At 42.8% G+C, this 20369-nt stretch overlaps 1 protein-coding gene and 1 non-coding gene across 8 annotated transcripts in view; both read left to right on the forward strand.

Annotated features, from left to right (window-relative positions):
* The window catches only part of SMARCA2 (SWI/SNF related BAF chromatin remodeling complex subunit ATPase 2), a 164546-nt gene that overhangs the window by 108911 nt on the left and 35266 nt on the right, over positions 1–20369 (forward strand). The window lies entirely within an intron of this gene.
* On the forward strand, positions 12101–12162 carry LOC138388921 (U7 small nuclear RNA). The gene has a single exon (XR_011234376.1). It is a non-coding gene; the product is annotated as a U7 small nuclear RNA (small nuclear RNA).

The raw sequence follows: 20369 nt of genomic DNA on the forward strand, positions 1-20369 counted from the left end.
TTTGGTGTGAACTGGCGACTTGCTGTTAACTGGGACACGTGCTGAACACAGAATGCCCCATGGCCTAAACATTCAAAACAGATGTTTACTGTCATATGTTTTTTTGTTCAACACTAGCAATCCTATTTAATATCAGCCTACTAAGCTTTTTGATAATAAATGGATACTAAGGGCTTCTCATGGGCCTGGATGTGAAGATGTTCTCTACTGGCTTAGGATTTAACATGTTGCGTGAACCCAGCCAACATAGCCTTGAAAGGGAGTTTGGCAAGGACTGCTGTGTAAGGAATGCTGTAGCAGGGCTAAAATAATTCTTCTTTTTCCTGGCAATGTTGTACAAAGCCTGTTTGGCAGAGGCATCGGAGATACATAGAATCCCAGAGTTGGAAGGCAGCTGAATGGAGCAACGACTGCCCGTCCCTTACTTAAATCACATTCTCTGCAGTCCCTGTGCCAGGAGGCTGGCCAGCCCTGAAAGGAAACACACTACATTTTTGTCTGCATGGTCCCTCTAGTTCACAGTCAGCTCTGATTTTTAGCTCTTCCTCCCTTTGAATGGAATCCTCTTTCCGTATAGCTGCTCCTGACTGTCCTTAATTGGACGAACAGAACAATATATATATTTTTTCTGTCTTTAGCATCACAGCCTCATGGATAAAATGTTTGTGTACTCACATTCATTCTGGAATGAACTCTCTTACCCTCTTTTTTATCGTGAAATTTCTTCATCCTTCGAGGCCAAACTCAATTGCCACCTCGTGCCTTCACAGGTGAATGCTACTCGCACTTTGCTCTGTGTTCTCTCAGTTCTTTGCATTTCCTTCTGTCACCATTTCCTAGTATTCTTGGTAGTTGCCAGCCTGCCTGCTTTCCTGGCTAGGCGGTAAGCTGGATCTGTATCTTCTTAGAATTTAGGGTTTCAGTGTGCAAGTAATGAGTGTCCATTGACTGCCAAACTGAAACAGCACTGGATTTACGTATAAGAGTATAGACGAGGAGAATGTTCACTGCTGCAACAGATGGACCTCCCATGCCCTTTCCATAGACCTATCCAAAAAAATAAATAAAAGTTGCTTTCTCACCCAAAGAAAAGTCGACAGTGGGTGTTTCTGGTTGGTGAGAGCAGCTGTTCTCCACGGGGTCATTCAGGGATCCAGGCTGACAGAGCCTCTGCCAGCTTGGTCATCTCCATCCTCATGAGCTGGAAGTGGGGAGAACAGCATGGAGTAGTGGGTGTGGAATTCTAACAGGCCCTGCCTAAATGGTTCCACATCACTTCTGGTCACATTCCATTGGCTAGAACTTGGTTCTGTGGCCTCTCCAGCTGTAAGGGAGACTGGGAAATGTGGTCTGGTTGTGAGCCCAGGAAAACAAGGTTTTGGTGAATACCTAGCAGTCTCTGCCTCAGCACACGGAGGTTAAATTTAAGTGATATGGCCACTTTCTTTGCAAATGGTGTTAGAGTTTCATCACAAACAGGTTTTATTTTGTAATCATAGTATGCTAAAAATTCCCACAGTGTCCTTTAGAGAATCTGTTTAGTTGGAAGAATTCATCATTTTTTTTTCTGTATTCATACTGTTGTTTTTAATGAGGAGGATCACAATTTCAATCACAGCTCAGTTAAAAAAAGGTATTTTAAGTTATCTTGAAATCCTTGTTTCCATTGAAGAAACTTAAATGTCTTTGGTGTTAGCTGATCTCAAGTTAACCTCTGGTCTCAGCACAGGGCTGCTGGCCTGCTCCTGTCCTGCGAGGTCTTGATATACAGTTGGTCCCATCTCATTCTCTTGGAGACTTTGATGACAGGTGCTGCTGGAGTCTGGGGTCCTAGCCACAGGCTCTAGTTGGCAGTTTTTCTGCATTCAGCTGCCCCATAAGGCCCCTGGCCTCTTTGGTCTCACAGTGCTCTCAGGTCTTTTGTATTCTGTTTGGGAGCCTGCAGACTCTTGGCTGCTTTGCCCACACTGTGCTAGAACATGAAGCACATTCTCCCTCAACAGTTACTAAGTCACCACCAGGGGGTTGTCAAACGTGAAGCTTCTAGAATCTGATGGTTGGGTGGGTCCTGGAGCTTTTTAAAACAAGCCCTTCAAAATGTCTTAAATTTAAAAATATTTTAAAAATACGTGACCACCTGAACACAGTGAGGAACCCTCCCAGAGCACGGGAAGGAGCTTGTGAGTGAGAGACCTGCAGCCCAAACTTCATTAGCTTCCCAGTAAATCCACCGCTGAGCATTGTCCGTCCCTCACTCTCTTGTTCCCCGCTTCACTCCCCTCAAACGCCCCAGGTTTGGACCCTGAAGGGGCAGCATTCTATTTCATCCCCAACTGCAATTCGATTCTAGCACTACCCACCCGGAGTTAACACACACCCCGCAGGTTAGAGGCCCAGTCCTTAATGAGACTGTCCTTACTTCAGAAGCCAGCCACACTCTGGGGTCCCTAGGTCTCCTACACTTCTGACTTACTGGCTGTAAATTCAGGGATTCCCATGAACCCTTTGGGTTCGATAATTTGGTAGAATGACTCACAGAACTTGGAAAGGTACTGCTGGCACTTGCACGGTTTCATTATAAAGTATAAAAACATCAAGAGGACTAGCCAAGTGAAGAGAGGCAGAGGACAAGGTCTGGGCCGGAACCCAGAGCTCCCCTGCTCTCTCCTCATGGAATCAGGGTGCATCGCTCTCCCAGCACCACTGGGCTTCTGCGTCCAGAGTCCTTACTGGGACTTTGTAATGTGTGCGTGATTAAATAAATCATTGGTCACATGGTTGCAATCAGTCTCCAGCCTCTCTGTTCTCCTTGGAGGTCAGGCCAGCTCACAGTTCTAACCCTCTAGTAAAGTGGTTGGTCCTTCCGAAGCCACATCTGAAGCCATCTAGGAGCCCATCACAAGTCACTTCAGGAAATGCCAAGCCTTGTAGAAACTCCATGCCAGGAACCCAGGACGAAGACCAGACGGATTCGTCATTATAGAACAGGTAGCAATATCTTCAGGCTCCACCTCTTCCCTCTCCCTCTTTGCTCCCTCTCCCTCCATGGAAGAAGACTCCTCTCCTCGCCTTCCTGTCAGGCAACAGCTTCCCAGGCACTGTGTGTCCCTAATCTCAGGCTCTGCACCGTGGCTTCCAGTGCCATTCTGAGGGTCCCTATCCACCAGGCATGGCTCTGGATTGCGAAGAGCCTCTAGAACTGAGGAACTCTTCTATCGGTGACGCTTCATTTAGGTCGCTGTGGTGGTGGGCTCACAATCCTATTTGGGGAGTCAGAGGTTTTATTTGTCTTTCTTGACTTTGCATATCAGCTTGATCCTAATTCTCCTCAAGGCAATGGGTCGCTCTAGAGGGAATGGCCCCTCTAGAACGTGTAGGAGAGAATATTAATATGTTAAAAACATTCTGTGACTATTTTGTAGCTTTCCCATGGTGTACCCAAGGTGATAGCAGAGCTGTATTACATATGCGTGTGTTTGCACATGCACAAGAATTGGCTCATCTTGATAATTTCTTGGAAAAATATCTTTGCCTCTTTATGTGTGAGAGCAGGCATTCCATCTACCTAAATTGGCAGAGACTTCTGATGAGCCCAGTGGGCCAGCATTTTTGGTTGAACTCAGCCATGCACACACCAGCTGTGATGCTTCTAGCATCATAATGCAGCCATCGTTATGGAGGCAGAGGCTCTGCAAGGTTGGGGTGACTGCAGAGCTGAAAAGTGGGCTGCAAGGTGATTTCTAGAATGCCTCGTTTTACTCTTCTTCCTGTTCCTTCAGTCCCCCTGCCAGCTTCAGAATCCTTCCCTTCCCTTAAAACATTCAGTGATATCCCTGAATTTGTTTAATTGCTGCGTGAGTGATTTTTGATCCACAGCACTTGAAGATAATTGGAATGCAATCTAGATTATGTGCTCTGGATAACGTGCAATTGCCAGCCAGTGGAGATAATGGACTTGGGAGAGTATACCTTTGTCTTGCAGTGGATCTAATGTCTTGAGACTGTAATTTTGAAAAATCTCTTATTTGCTGATGTTTCTTGTTATCTTTCCGTGGCATCATCTGTCTGCAGTGGGGTCCTTATGTATAAGCATGTAGACGCTTCTTTTGGTACACTGCATAAATTCCTGGCAATGAAAGAAGACACCTCTTTGTTTTGTAATACCCTATGCACTTGGGCCTCAATAAATGCTGCGTAAATGATGGTGAGGAGACTCATTTCCTGGCATCTTTAAATCTGGTCATAGATATCACATGTTTTAGAAGCCACAGAGTCAAAAGGAGCATTTTGGAAAGACGAAACACCCTCTTTTGCCTTGATCGGTCTGTCACCAGATGAGAGCTTGAGTTTCCCGTGATTTGTGTGCCTGAATGGGGTCCCCATAATCATGTCTGCTGACCACCAAAAGGATTTTGGGGTCTTCCTCTTCCCAAAGTTTGTAGTGGAGAAAACCAAATAAGAGACTCTTAAAATATGTAGGAGTGGGGGAGGGGTGGGTAATCAATAAAGTAAAATGTGACACCTCTGTGTGGAATTTACTCTGGTGTCTTAAAAAGTTAACATCACACCAGCATGCAAATATAGGATAAGTTCCCTTAGTGGGCCTGTCATCACAGGCAGCCAAATTGCTGAACACCACACAGGAAAAGACAAACAAATCCATGGAGAATTAGTGACAAAGAACTGGGAAAAGTATGAAGAAAGATTAAAAAAAAAACAACTGGTGTTTCAAACAAAATATTTGAAATACACAATGAGAAATAAAATACTTCCTCCACGTATGAAGAGGGAGACTGTAGATTTTTCTCTGTAGAAATCTTTGGAACAAGATAACGTCTCCTCTGTTTGGGCTGGATTAAGTCTGATCCGGCCTGAAATCAGAGACAAGGGCTGGAATCTCTCTGCTATATTTCAGCTGAAAGTGTTAGTGATTCTGGGAGACATACTTTTCTCCTAAAATATTTTATACTGGCAAGAGTTTTTCTTTTTTTGGATCCTTTATCTAAAGCATAATGTGCACAATACTTTTAATATCTTGCTGCATTTGTTTTGTTGCTTTAAATAATCTTTTCTTGCTTTTTGCTATAAGATGACTTGAAAACAAAATCGCCGTTGTTTTCTTTTAGCAAATGGCATTTGAGCTTTTAAAATTGGGTCATCAGATTTACGGGGGCAAAATTTTCTAGCAAGCTGCATTTCCGTTTTTATACACAAGGGAGAGCTAAGGCCCTAGAAAATAGATTTAGGTTTTGCCAAATTCCAGGTTCTTCAATACTTTAGGTTGGAAGTGCTGAACTAATTAATGGCAAAAAGAGTTGTGAATTGTTTGGGGAAATATTTGACAGTAATATAAGAATTTTAATAATTTTCTACACTTTTTATTTTCTTCTTAAATCCATTAACTGGACTGCTTTTACAGCAATTGGACCTTAAGATGTTCTCTTTTGTCAGAATTTGGTAGAATAAATTCAATAGAGGAAATAGTCCTCAGAGGGCCAACTAAAATGAATACTAAAGATTGAGAAGTGAGAGGGACTTGTTTTGATTGATTTTTAAAACATTGATGCCTGGAATTTCTGATCTTGAGTTTTATCTTTTGAACTCAGCATTCAGGTCTGAAATCAAAGTGAGTCATCGAAAGTAACCGTGGGAAACTGGATCTGGCTTGCAGATACTAAGAAGCCCCAATAAGTTCACATTGTCATGAAGTAGAGCAAACTACTGCAGAGGAATAAATGGTTTTAGGAGTATAGCTGGCTTTTTTTTGAATCAAGATTTGGTTTTTGTTCTGTGCTTTTTTTTTTTTTTTTTACTTTTTTAAAAATCAGTAAGGCTACACGAAGAAAATCTTCATCCATGGGGAGGGAGTGGGAAGGTACATTTTAGGAAGGGAGAGACAGGGCGGGGTGACTTTATCACAGGAAAAGAACTGTGACTTTTGATGGCTCTCCATCTGGGGAGTTTAGGATAATGGTTATAAGAGCATAAGCCTTAGAATCTGATGAACCAAGGGTTCAAATTCCAGCTCCACCTAATTAGCTCTGTGACCTTGGGGACCTTGTGTAACCTCTCATAGCTTTGTTGTCCTCTTAGGGGAAATCATAGAACCTGCTTGATGGGGTGTTCTGAGGTTTAAATGTGTGTAACGTAGAACCTGGCACATAAGAAAGATTCAAAAAATATATATTACCTATTAAGAAAAAGTAGTAAATTAGTTCAGAGAAAACTTAATGGGTAATAGGAAAAGAAGGGAAAAAAAAATCTCTTGTGTGTCTTGAAGAAAAAGTTTGGAGTGACAGGCGAAAGGTAAAATGGGGACCAAAGAAGCTCCCTTCCGTACTCACTGGTGGAATTAGAAGAGGATGCTGTGTTTACTTGCTGCGTGTGTTACGGGACCTGGCCACAGGTTTACTCACAAGCCACCACCCTATACTCACCCAGCTGTGAACGAGCTTTACTCTGGTTTCCTCCTTAACCCTGCTTGCCTGCAGGAGGAAGACTGGGGCTGGCAATCAGGAGCCTGGAATGTAGGTCCTTGGACTGCCACCTGCTAAGTATGTGATCTTGGCCAGGTCTTTTGACTGTCCTGGGTTGTTATAGACTGAACGTTTGTGTCCCCCACAAATTCCTATGTTGAAATCCTAACCCGTGATGCAATACTATTAGGAGGTATAGGGCCTTTGGAGGGTTATTAGGCCATGAGAGCAGAGCCCTCATGAATGGGATTAGTGCTCTTTCTATGTGAGGATACAATAAGAAGTCAGCAATCTGTAAGCTGGAAGGGGCCCTCACCAAAACCCAACCATACTGCATCCTCTTCTTGGACTTCTAGCCTCTGGACCTACGAAAAATAAATTTATGTTGTTTATAAGCTGTATTAGTCAGGGTTCCCCAGAGAAACAGAACCAACAGGGTATACAGGAGAGATACATAAGAGGAGATTTATTATGGGAATCAACTCACACAAGTACGGAGGCCGAGTCCCATGAGATGCCATCTGCACGCTGGAGACCCCGGAAAGCCAGTGCTGTCATTTAGTCCAAGTCTGAAGGCCTGAGAACCAGGGTGGGGGCCACCACTGCTATTACTCCGGATTCCAAATGGCTAAGAACCAGAAGCTGCAGTGTCTGAGGGCAGGAGAACGGGGATCTCACCTCTCAAGATGAGCAGGAATTCACCTTTCCTCTACCTTTTTGTTTCATTCCAGCCCTCAGGGATTGGGTGATTCCCACCCGCATTGGTGAGGGCGTATCTTTCCTCAGTCTACCAATTCAAATGCTAATCTCTTCCAGAAACATCCTCACGGACACATGCAAAAACAATGTTTTACCAGCTATCCGGGCAATCCCTGAGCCCCGTGAATTTGACACACAAAATTAACTGTCACGTTGGCCATCCAGTCTGCCTTCGTTAGAGTGGCCCATCTGACTAGGACATGGCTTGGGTTGCATTATCTTTAATTTGCGGGGTCCCTTCCACGTATGTGAAGATGACCTCTGAAATTGCATGCAGCTGCTTTTGCTTTACTTTTTACTCTTGTTTTAATGGTGATCACCCCCTGCTTTCTTACCACTGAGTACATTCACAGAGGCTGTTTCAAAGTAAATTCAATTCGTTTATTGAACATTGATTAGGTTGAGCCCCATACTGTGCTTGGCCTAGGGAAAGCGATGGTAACATTCTCTTCCTTACAGTCGTGGCAGGCCTGCCTTGTTAGTGCAATTAAGAGCCAGATAGGAGACAGTACTAGAGGTAATGGTGCACAGTTAGCCACCTTGGAGCGCTTGTTGGGAGTACACACAAGTGTGAATTAATAGATTAAAATAGGCTCCTACTTGTATGGCTTTTGACCGTTCAGGAAATCAGAGTTTAAACAGCACATATTCTACTTAACGCTGGAGTTTTAGTGTCCCCTCTAGGGATGTTATTTACCATTTTTCCTCACCCCATCCTCAGACTCCCAGAGGAGGAAAGGGCTGCTGCCTCCTTGGCCAAACGGCGTGGCCTCCAGAACAAAAGGCAGCTGGGCCATGGCCCTGGCTGCAGCTGGGAGGCGCAAGCCTTCCCAACAGCAATACCTGTGCTTGTGTGGCGTCTCTCAACCCAGCTTGGCCCCAAGGGAAGGAGAAATTGAGCACATCATAGTCGTTTACCTTTGACAAAAGAAAAAGAGGTTCAAGGATTTAGGTGCCAAAATAATAAGGGTCTGGAATGTGTAACATTTGCAGATTTCTGGCGTTTTGGAGGATAAGTTTCCTCTGTTCACAGCAGCAGTTCAGGTGGCTACCTAGCAAAGTCAGTGGGAATTTTCCAAAACAAGTATCAGCTCTGATCACCACTCCTGCATAAAGCCCTCCAGTGGCCTCCCATCCTGAGTGTGATTACATCCAAGTGCTTTAACGTGGTGTATGAGGCTGGCACTGGACTCTCTTCACCTCCCCTCGGTCTCTGGACAGCTTCCCCACTGGACCATCCTTCTGATCCTCTGCACTTCTGGAGGCCTCCTCCCCAAACCTTCCCACGCTGTCTCCTGCTCATCCTAATGATCTCTTTCCAGCGAGACCCTTCCTGGCCACTCTCGCTGAAATAGCTGTCACATAACCTACATTAATGTTCTTTGCTGTCATTGCCACTACCTAAAAGTCATTTCATTGTCTCTTTCCACTAGTATTAAGCTCCAAGAAGGCCAGGGCCTCGCCTGTCTTCTCCACTGCTGTATCCCAGTACCTGGAGCTGCTCACTGAACTCATTGTGAGACTCGGTACAGGTGTGTGAATAAGTGAATGCACTGGGCAGAAACGAGGGCTAGGAGAGGAGACTTGGTTCTAGTCCATATCCTTTTGGCAAAGTCAGTAGAATCATGGGGTTTTTTGACTAATATAGGTCAAGGTAGAAACTGTTGTGATTCTTTCCTATTAGATTCCAGTGATCTGTGTCTTCATGTAAGGATTCCTTACTTAAAACAATTCTAATGGCACACAGTTTTGACATAAAAGTGCTTGAGCTTTTCAAAAATTTGAGGGTTTCATTCTAATTTCAAAATATATTAATGAAGATTATTTAGATATGCATTAAAAATTACAATCATTGCCTCAACCCAGCTCTTCCTCTGAAATTCCCATCAATTTTATAACTGCCATCTTCTAGCTTGAACCCTCTTATTTCTTTTTCAGCAAAAACTAGATTAACAACACATCTAACTTAAAAGACAAAAAGAAAGTTCTGAATTAATTGGGTTTTTGTTTTTTAATTTTGTTATAGGAAAGTTCCCCAAATGAGTATGCTGATTTAAAGTGTGATGCCATATACCTTTTAGACGACTTCCTTTCTTATTTCCTACTAAAGAACAAATTGTCAGAATCATGAAAAACAGTGGTTGGGACCCAGGACCCTTTGCTGTAGGCAAAGCTTGAGTCTCCTCCTGCCACTCCTACTGAAACAATATTTAAGTCCCTGCTTGTCACCCATTGTAGAAAGCAAATTCCTGAGGCATGATGCTATTTTTTAGAAGCTCTTTCCCTGGGACCTTGTAGAATATTTTTCCAAAAATTATCTTAGATGATATTTTCAAAAGTTGAGCTTTAACAAGACTACCAGTGGTTCTATTCTTCTCTTCCGCAGTTTGCCTCGGATAACTTAGTGGAAGGTAGGTGGGCGCAGGCATCAGGGCATCAAGACTCTGCATCCAGATCTGCCCAAGTTTCGCTATGTGCGTCTTGGATAAGCCATTTCACCCTTGGGGCTTCCGTATCTACACACTGGAGTCATGAAGTGGGGAACAATGGGGGTGGGGAAGAGAGCACAGCCCATCTCTCCTGCCCTGTCATTCTTCAGCTTTGCCTTTGGTCACCCTAGAAAGAATGATGTGGGTTTGCCTTGGTCTGGCTCCAACTCTGAGTCTCAGTTCTCAGGAACTAAAACTTGGAGGGGTGTGGGTGAGAGAGTTTTTCCTCCCCAGTTTTATACTTTCTCTTGAAAATGCAGGCTTGACAAACAAAGGGTTCTCACGCATATGTGTAGCTCAGTACCTGACCCGGCATGTAGAGCTTTTGGGGACTCACCTGGTTGTTTACACGTTGCAGCGAGTCCTGTGTGCCTGTGGGACGTGATGGGCAGGACGCCAACCTGGTAGGGCCCTAAAAGAAGCACCCCTGCCACAGGGGCTGCTTTCCTTAACACAAGGTGTGATAGTTGGGGGCGTCAGCAATTCTGCACAGACCAAGACCAAGAATTTCTAGCACTCTGTCATGAAGAAGCTACCCACCCTGGTCACTTTTTTAATCCCTTGCACACTACCCAGCAGAATGTATAACAGGTGCCAAATGGATCCATTTTGTTCATCAAAACGTCAAGTTTTCCCAAAATTATCAAAACCAAATTCATTTGCATTTACTTTAATTTTTTAAAATAATCCACTAATGTCACAGCGTATTATTGGAAAGCATAGGGAAGGATATTGCAAAGTCCAACAGACTACGGTGTCAACGTTCCAGGGGGAAATCACTGACATGAACATTTGTTCTGCAAGAGAATTAATAAACCCAGTTTAGGAGCTCACTGATATATATTTTTATTTGTTGCCATTTATCTGGTTACATGATCTGATGGTTGACTGTTTTATTAGTTCTATCTTTCTGCATTTTTATGAGCATTACCCAAAACACCTGGACCTTTGGGGTTTTTTTTTTTTTTCCCCATGTAAAATTTATCTAGAGGCATTTCCTTGTCATAAAAGCATAATGAAAAATACAGAAGAGTGAAGAAAGAAAATAGAGTCACCTATAATTTTATTGACCTTCATGTATCCAGGTTGGAGAAGCAGTCAAGTAAAATCACAGAGCTTATTTTGGTGCCATTACATTCAGAATTATTTTTAACCTGTTGTGAGGCTCAGCTCCTTTGTAGTAGCTTCAGTAAATCCCAACCCATCGCCCCTATCAAGCCTTGTTAGTGGTATTTGCGTGTCCTTCCATTCAGTCTTGAGAACACCCTGTTTTACTGGACACTTGGTGCCAGGGGACTTTTTTTTTTTTTGGACCATTAAGGGATCCATGAGGGCATGCCTTCCCACACTGCAGTAGCAATTTTCGCTTCCTTTCTCTGCACAGGACTTTGGTGTTTCACAGAAGGGAAAAAAGCGTTTTCCCTTCTCTTTTAGAGATGACCTCTTGCCTCTTATGTTACACAGTCCGTGCTGTCTTACTGCCATCAAGTTGGCAAGCATCATGCCTTTTCCCTCCCCAGGACGAATTCCTAAACCAAATTCATTCCCAGAGAATTTTCAGGACTTCTCTTGAACCAAATCAGACCCTTTCTCTGGGAAGGCACACTCACTACCCGCTCCCTTCTCTGTATCAGACGGTGCAAGACTGGATGCCATAAACACGCGGCGCTTTTTAATCCCCTTAACAACTTGCAGTGGGTATTGTCTCTCATTTTGCAGATGATGAACTAAGCCTCACAGCCAGTATGGTTTATATTTAGCATTTAGTTCATGATAGGTGTATTTGTTTAGTGAATGTCAAATATTGAATTTTGCCTTTTATATTTTGAAAATGCACATCTACACAAGTCTGAGGGACTGTGGGAGTTTGGTAAAAGTAAATCACATCCCAGTTTACAGCTGCTTTGCCCAACGAGCCAACCTCCTCCTGGCTCGTGAGCTCTGGCCACTTGAAAAGGTGCAGGAGCACGAGTCAGATCAGCAACAGGTGGTCTCGAGGGCTGTAGGAGGGCTTGTGCCGGAGCACTGAAGACAGCCTCCTGGAGGGGACGGGAGGCCTCCCCAGGAGGCTGTAAACCTGGCCCCTCCTGGAGAGGGGCTCCTGCATGGACTTCATTCCGCCAGGCAGCAGGCAGGACTCTGGGGCTTGTCGGGACTACAGGTGAGTCTCCCCACCCTGCGGTCGGCTGCTTCTTGGGAATGCAGGGCCTCTACCGTTTCGGCTTTTCCCCCCTCAATCGAGTTGCAGACGCTGCTCTGCCCTTGAGCCAACAGATATTGATCTTCATGGCTCCTCAGACCAGGGATAACATTAGGAGGGTCCTTTTTGCCTTGTGAAAAGACACAGTTACAACAAGCTTAAAGATCTTAATTGGCAAGTGTTACAGCTCTTTTAGAATTTGCCTAGCAGGTTTTCTGGTCCTCACCGGAAGACCCCAAATAAAAATAATAAAAAGGAAAAAAAAAATCTTAATTGGCTTTTACTATTCTAGGGTAAAATAGAATGAGTGTTCTGATGAGCCAAGCAGCGAAGTTGGTTTTATGAACATGCCACAGAAGATGGCAGAAACATAGTGGAAAGCTGACTGGTTGTTTCAAAGTTACTTTTCTTGTAACATTTCAAGCAGAGGGCACTTTGTTATCATGCCGACTAAAACTAGCCTGTTTGGGGATTTGGCTATTTCTCTTCTCTCTCTCTCTCTCTTTCCTGATTTCTCAGAAGGTCAGATAAACAACTTAGTTTGTGGGTGTGGAACTTCAGCATGAGTAACTACATTTTGGTTTGGTCTGTTAGGCCTAGTGCAGTTCAGTCCAAACCAGTGCCCCCTGCCCCATAAATTTTATTTAATAGGCTGTAGGGTCGAAATCTTTGTTTAAACCATTTAACTCTTAAAGCTAAAGCAAGAGAGAAGATTGTATAGTTACTAGTTAAAATAAAGACAGTTTAAGGAGATGGGCTGGAGCAAGGCAAACTAAAAACAAAGATCTTCATTTTGCCCCATTACTCATATTGGCCCTGGCTTATTTTAATTTACTGTCTAATTGTATGGCCCTCCCTTGAATAGGAATCATTTAAGCCAGGTGTTAGAATGTGCTTCCTCAGTAAGCCCTGTCATTTTGAGAAAGCAGTGGGCTAACCAATAAAGACTTAATTTTATTTCAGCAAGATTTTTGGGTCCCTTTGGTGAGTAAGTCATCAATTTCAGTGCCTTTGGAAGCTATTTTGATTAAAATGACTTAAAAAAAAAAATTCCGAAACAGATTTCAGGCTGATATTGGAGATTCAGACATTAAAACAAGTGAACTTACACAAAGCAGAATTAAACAAACTGAATTAAAATACCTGTTATATGTTGTGATAGTATGGGGGTGAAGGAGAAACCAGGTAGGATATTATAAAAGATGGTATTTTAGCCGTTTTTTAAAAGACGAGCCTACTTTGGATAGGAAAGAGGGAGCCGGGAGCAGAATTCCGGGCTAAGGGAAGCACATGGAGGCTTGGAAATAGGTGACCCAAGCATACTGTGTGTTGAGAGCAGAGTTTTTGTAGGAATAGAAGTGGGGAGGAAAGAACGAGGGTGGGGCCAGACCCTGGAGGCTATGCATGACCGAAGAATCTGGGCTTCATTCTATTTCATAGAAAGGATTCAAAGCCTGACCACCTCTGAAATGGGAGGACGAATGATGTGTCCCCTCCTTATGCAGGGAGAGGGTAAGTATTTGAATTGAAAAGGCTGGAGAGGGCAGGAAGACCCACAAGGGATGCCAGTTGACCCTATGAGAGAGGAGACTAGAGGCAAAAGATCGTTTATGAACCATTTTAAAGGTAAACTATGTGGTGACTAATAGGACTGCAGGGAAGTGAGAAGGGAAACTGATGATTTTAAAGATTTCCGGCCTGGATAATTGGGGGGGAAATGATGCTACCTTTAGACAGGAGGGATCCAGGAAGAGAAATATTTGCTCAGTTGGAGGAAAAGTGATAAACTTGATTTGGTAGGATAGTGGAAATCCCAGTGGGTAACTCCAAGAAGTACAGGCTAGAGACAATATTGGAAGCCATATGCATTGAGGTTGTAGGGGCCAAGGGAAAACGCCCTTAGCCCTCTGAAAGTTCGACTGACCAAGGCAGATTAATAGGAGAAAGGTGGACAAAATTTATTTTAACAGGCATAGCACAGGGGAATCACAGGAGAATGTTGACCCAATGGCCCAGTGCGGTATAGAAGCTTATATACCCTTTGTCATAGGGGAGGAGGAAGATGGGCAATGCGGACAATTCTTCCTGAGGGACAGTAAATCATAAGGGGAATGAATGGACAGAAATTAACTTGTAACTGATATTTTGGGGAATTTGGGCCTGAGACGCAGGTATTATCTTGTGAAGAAGTCCTTTCAGGTGTGCTTGCATTCCTCAGTCTTTTCTGAGATAAATAATGAGATTTCAGGGAGGGGAGGAAGGCAATTGTGTTTCTTTTGGAAAAAAGCTTTCTTGGCCAGATAAAGAAATTCCAGAGCTAGTCTCTCCCTGCACTTGGTGGGAGGTGTAACTACAATACAGGGTTAAAGGGATTTTGATTCTGAGACAGCTTCTAAGACCTCTCACTTTGTCAAAGGGACAGTCTTTGGGACGTTGCTTTCTGAGCCTCGACAAGGTCCTATTTGAAGCTATAGGGGCAAATTGGATCTCGAGATATGGAAGATTTTACACCCAGAATGAGAGACTGGATTTCCCTCAGGTACCTCCTGTGGGTAGTTAGGGCTCCTCAGAAAGCACTGACTGGTTGAGCATTGTGAGTCTGTGTCCACTGCTCAGCAGGAATCTACAAGGGAGCCCCCTGTCTAGGAGTAGTGAGATTAAGGCCTTCCTGAATTACACCTTACATCCCCTCTGGGGAGGCCGCTGTGAAGTTCTCTAGCAGTAAGTCCTTCCGAAACTCAGCTGTTGCTGATGAGGACATGGACTTAGTGATGTCTGTTGTGCACTCAGAAGTAAAACTCAACGGAAATCAAGCAGGTGGGGCTGGGGAGAAGGGGATGGGTGAAATCATACCTAACAGGTGCAGTGTACTCTATCTGGGTGATGGGCACACATATAACTTTGTCTCGAGCAGTACAAAAGCAATCCATGTAACTAAAATATTTGTACCCCTGTAATAATGGGGGGCAGGTGGGGACACATTTGACTGCCTATTGACAATCCATGAGAATGAAAAAAAAAAAAAGACCAAAGGAAAAGTTGGGGAATCTGCATTAAAGAGAGAAAAATGTGGTTAGGAAAGGTAGGGAAACACAAGACTTACAGCAGCATTATAGGAAGGAGAGATTTTAAGTAAGGAGCAATTGAGGAAAAAGTAAATAAAACAGGGTTTAGATGAGACTAAGATGTGGGAATTAGGAAGCCTTTGGCAACTTTTTGAAAATATTAGTGACCTTCTGGGTGCTAAGGAATTTTATGGTGTGGCCAGGATATAGAATCATCAGTAAAGGTGACTCTAAAAGCTTGACAGTACAGGGAAGGTGAGACATGGGTGATAAAGAAAAGATACAGTGAGTTGGATGCTAGAGTTTATCATGTAATACTCGAAGATTAACATAGAACTCTCTATAACAAATATATTAATACTTGGATTCATTATTAGTGTTCAGTAAATAGGTATATACCTACAGGCAGTTCTCCTGGGGAACCCTATCTAAAAATTGAATTTATATTCAACTGTGTTTATAGTACTTCACTTTCTCTCCCCCGTTACTGTGCTATGTACTATAAGGGAATTGAAAAAAAGTGAGGCATGATCTCTGAGAGGGAAAAAATGATCTGGCACATCTAGGGGCAGGAGTGGAATGGGAGCTGATCACTGAAGCATGCGTGCAATGTGCACAGGTACAGGGGATTGGGAAAGACATTCCAGGTGAGAAGTGAGAGTAATCACAAAGGTGGGGATAAATACAGCATGCTATGGGGAGGCATTGGATTTGTGTTCCTGTCACTTATAGAATGTTCATGTAAGTGGTGTCTTAGTCTGGGCTGCTACACCAGAATACTGTAGGCTGGGTAGCTTATAAACAGAAATTTGTTTCTCATGGTTCTGGAGGCTGGGAAATCCAAGATCAAGGTGCCAGCAGATTCCATGTCTGGTAATTCCACTTCTTGGCTCCTAGATGATGCCTTCTTGCTGCCTGTGTCCTCATGTGGTAGGAGGGGCAAGGGAGCTCTCTGGAGCCTCTTTTATAAGGGCACTAATCCCATTCATGACGTAATCACCTCCCAAAGGCCTGACCTCCTATACCATCACCTTGGGGATTAGGACTTCAGCATAGGAATTCTAGGGAACACAACCATTCAGACCATAGCAGTGAGAAATACAGCAAATCAGATTGGGAAGGATCAGATCACGGAGATGATCTGTAGCTTCCAAACAGGCAGGCTTTGAATTAATATACTGAGGATAACTTAGGAACGTGCATAGTGCAATAACCTGGTGAAAGAAGTGTTTACTATCTGACCAATGGAACTAAGGCTTGTAACTATTTAGAAAAAATACAGAATCAAGCTATTAAGTCTTATCGGGGAAGAAAAGGAGTAGGTAGAGAAAAAGAGCAAGGAAGGTAATACAATCTTCCTTGGACCCCAATTCCAAACAGAAACAACAGCAGATGCCTTCTTAACTGAAATAAGTGGTACGTTGGTCAATAAAACTATCTGCTAAAGTGAGAAAATGATACGTAGTCACTTCCATGTAGATGAAATTTTTAATTAGAATGTAATATATGTTTGTGTGCCACATTTTTCAATGTAAAGCTGAGGTCGCCTCTTGGAGTCTGCTGACTGGAATATTGTGTAGTCTTTCTCGCATAAATGACACCCATAACATATCACTTAGGATTTCCAGCTTTGGTGTTTTTAGAATGAGTGAGAATCGTGATACTAACAAAGCATACAGACTCTTCTGCAGTTTATAACAGTCTAGCCCTCACCAAATTCAATAGCATTTTTGTTGTCGTTGCTGTTTTTAAAGAAACCCACCTTTTCAGAGTCTTTTGTTGTACTTTTTGTAGAAATAAGAACCCAATTTTTTTCACAATTACATTTCATCCATTTACGTAATTCATATCTAATGGAATTACGTAGCTCTAGTAACGAGTGTAACCAGCATCAACATGTTTGGGAACCCAACTAACTGCTGGTATTCAAGCCAAGTGGGAAGAGCAGAGTGGCCCAGGCAAGGAGGGTCTATGCTGTGGGCAGTCTTATAAGTTGAGGTCAGTTGAATGAGCCTGTTTAACTTCCTTCAGATTCAGTGACTGTCAGGTGAGCACTCTAAAATTTTCTCTAGACACTCCATTTCTGGTATGCATTTTAGGGGATGTTGTCTATATATGTTGCCACTGCCCATTAGAGCCAGTCCTTATGTTTGTCTACTCTGTGCAAACCACTGACAACACTTCAGCTAGCCCTGTCCTAGTATCTTGTTCTCTGCCATCCCACTCTGTGTGGATTGCAACCATGGATTCCCAGCAAAACTGTCAGTCCTAGCTTAAAATACAAAAACGCTATGGAAGCCATGCAAGGCCAGAATACAGCTAACTGCGTTTGCTAGTAAAACCTGGTCATATTTACCTCTGTTCTTATTTCTTGGTGCTTTAAAGTTAGAGCTTCACTTTGAAGTTTATTGCATAGCAATTTGTGTTTGCAGCATATGTATAACTCTTAGCTAACCAGGACTCAAAATTTTGTTTTGAATTTTAGCTTTATTAAATCAAGTAGGACAGTCATACTTGACAAATAACCTTACACATGCTTAGCACTGTACAGACCAGATCTGAAATGATTATATATTTCCAAGTTGGCTTCTCAACCTTAACTGGAGCCAGACACTCCTCCACTGATACTCTCCTCTCGTAATATGTGTGTGTATGTATATGTGCATCTGCACACATCTGTGTATGTGCATGCGTGTGAGTGCCTATGCATGTAACTATGTATAGCCTAACCAAATGCGTGTGTGTACAAGGAATTACAGCCTCCCTGGGAGCAGCTAGTCTCTTTCTCCTTCACACTGTATACTCTTTTTGCATCTCCTGTTGTCCTCTGCTTATTCATGGTTTCTACTTAACATCTCTGGCCTGCTTGCTACCTCGTGACCTTTATTCAGCTTCAACTCCCACACCATCTGGACATATTCTTTTATCCCTGCAGTTAAATTCCTAAGAGAAGTGAACTGACTGGCTCAGCCAATCACTCTCACTTGTGTTTATACAGAGACCCTCATGCCAGGCCCTGCACAAGTCTAGAGACAGGCCACTCTGAGAACAGGGGACCATTCCCATTTCCATCAGGTGGGACCAGGACAGGGAGAAGTTGCCGGACATAGAACGTGGCCACCCAAGCAGCAGGTGCTGTGGGTGGGGCAATATCCCTTCTAGGATGGCGTGAACAAGAGAGGCTGCTATCACTTGTTCAAAGGGACATGTCTATGGGCATACAGGCAGCCTTGTTTAGCACCATTCCAATATGTACAAATTTTCTATCACCAAATATAGTTAAACACAAGGTCCCCCACAACAAATTTCAGTTATACTATGTATTAGTTAGCTGGGGCTGTCATAACAAAATACCACAGACTGGTAGCTCAAACAGAAATTTATCATCTTATAATCTGGAGGCTAGAAGTCTGGGATCAAAGTGTCAGCATGTTTGGGTTTCTTCTGAGCCTTCTCTCTTTGGCTTGTAGATGGCCACCTCTTTGCTGGGTGTACACATGGTGTTTCCTCTGTGTACATCTTAATCTCCTTTTCTTAGAAGGACAGCAGTCATATAGGCTTAGGGCTCACCCATATGACCTCATTTTACTTTACTTCAAAGGCTCTATTTCCAAGTTTAATTGCATTCTAAGGTATTGGGGGTTAGGACGTGAACATACGAATTTTGGAGGGATGCATTTCAGCCACCATAACATAGCAATTGTGAGTCATTGCACATGAAGTACAGACTTTGCTGCTAACTCTTCAGCCCACTAATCACTGTGTACGTAACAGATGCACAGTATGATCGGTGACCAATCATATCACTTCTTTCAAAATCTGTTGGTGATTAGTCAGTGAGCATCTGCTAGTGCACAGACAGCAAAGCATGTAGTTATGTTGCCTCCTTGTCTCCCAGGGATAAACTCAGATAGCATTTTACAAAAATAGCTCATCAGGAGAGGGAATTGGCTACCAAAATTGAAAGTACTGCAAAGCAACAAGAAGTGAATGCAGGAAGCGAAAGTAGTTGTGATTAGGAGATTTGAAAGTGGCAACAGCAAGGTGAAGATAGCATGAGACCTAGGGCTGCATGAAGCTACAAAACAAACCATGTTAAAAAAGTCTGATGAATGTATATAAAAAGCAAGATAAAGTCATCTCAACATAGTTTAAATTGCACTAGAAGAGAAAGCCACTTATGGTTGAAATTGAGTATTTATGTCTACTTTAGATGGAAGGTCATAATAATTTTAAAATTCCTGATCAGTTTGACTCGTATTCAGGGCAAAATGTTGAGGTTAGTTGCTGAATTAAAAGAAAATGGTAATTACATGGAGACTGTAGAAGAACTTTTTACTGCCAGTAGAGGCTGGTTTCATTGTTCCCGAAGTCGGCATGAGTGTTACACTGTCTGGTGACAGTACTAGTGCAGATAAGGGTGCTTCTGTGAAGTGTGCGCCCAGAATCCAAGGATTAAGGCAGGTTTGTGATGATCATGGAATAGTTAATGCTGATGAGATAGGCCTTTTGGAAGACAACCCTGTCAAAAACTTATGTCAAGAAAGATGTAGGACCACAAAGTGGTGGTAACCGAGAGATTCTAGATATTCAGACAGGGAACTTAGTGAAGGTGAACTTACTGACATAAGTGAGAAGTGTGGTTGTGAAAAAAAAGATGAAGATGTCCCAGAGGAAGTGGCACTGGCAAAAAAAAAAAAAAAAAAAAATCTTCACATTAAAGGAACTCAGATATTTCATGGCATTGAAAGGGCAAAATGTTGGATGCTGATCCAAATTTAGGAGTATGGCAATTAGCCAGAAGGCATAGAAAAGATGTTCCCTCCGTATCATAAGTTATTTGACAAGAAGGCAAGTGCTGTCCAATATACTTCTGATAAATTTTTTACAAAGAAATAAAGCACTTTAATGCTCAATATTTCTAGTATTTTAAATTACTGTACTAAGTAAATTGTTCATTTTACTATTTTTTTTCATTTTTCTATATATGTATAACTGACAATAGGAGTTTTCAGTGTTTTGACATAAATTTTTAAAGGCCATGGAACAATCATAATTTTCCCATTGATCATCAAAATGGCTTTGTACAGTTTCAGCTTGCATAATTATTTTCATGGTCCCACACTCCCACGCAAAGTAAGGATGGTGCGTGTGCGTGTGTGTGTGTGTGTGTGTGTGTGTGTGAGAGAGAGAGAGAGATCTTTGCTGGGAGTCTCCCTAAGATGTATCATGTTATGTTTTTACTTGCATTATTCACCTAAGCCTGGCAAGTATAACTCAGCCTTTTCCTGAGGGTTCAGAATTGTCATTAAAAACAGCAGTTATTGTTTCGTGCTATAAAGTAAAATAGCTTGAAAGTTAAGGGTGTGGTTTATGCAGC

This window comes from Eulemur rufifrons, chromosome 7 (genome assembly GCF_041146395.1).
Source record: "Eulemur rufifrons isolate Redbay chromosome 7, OSU_ERuf_1, whole genome shotgun sequence".
NCBI lineage: Eukaryota > Metazoa > Chordata > Mammalia > Primates > Lemuridae > Eulemur > Eulemur rufifrons.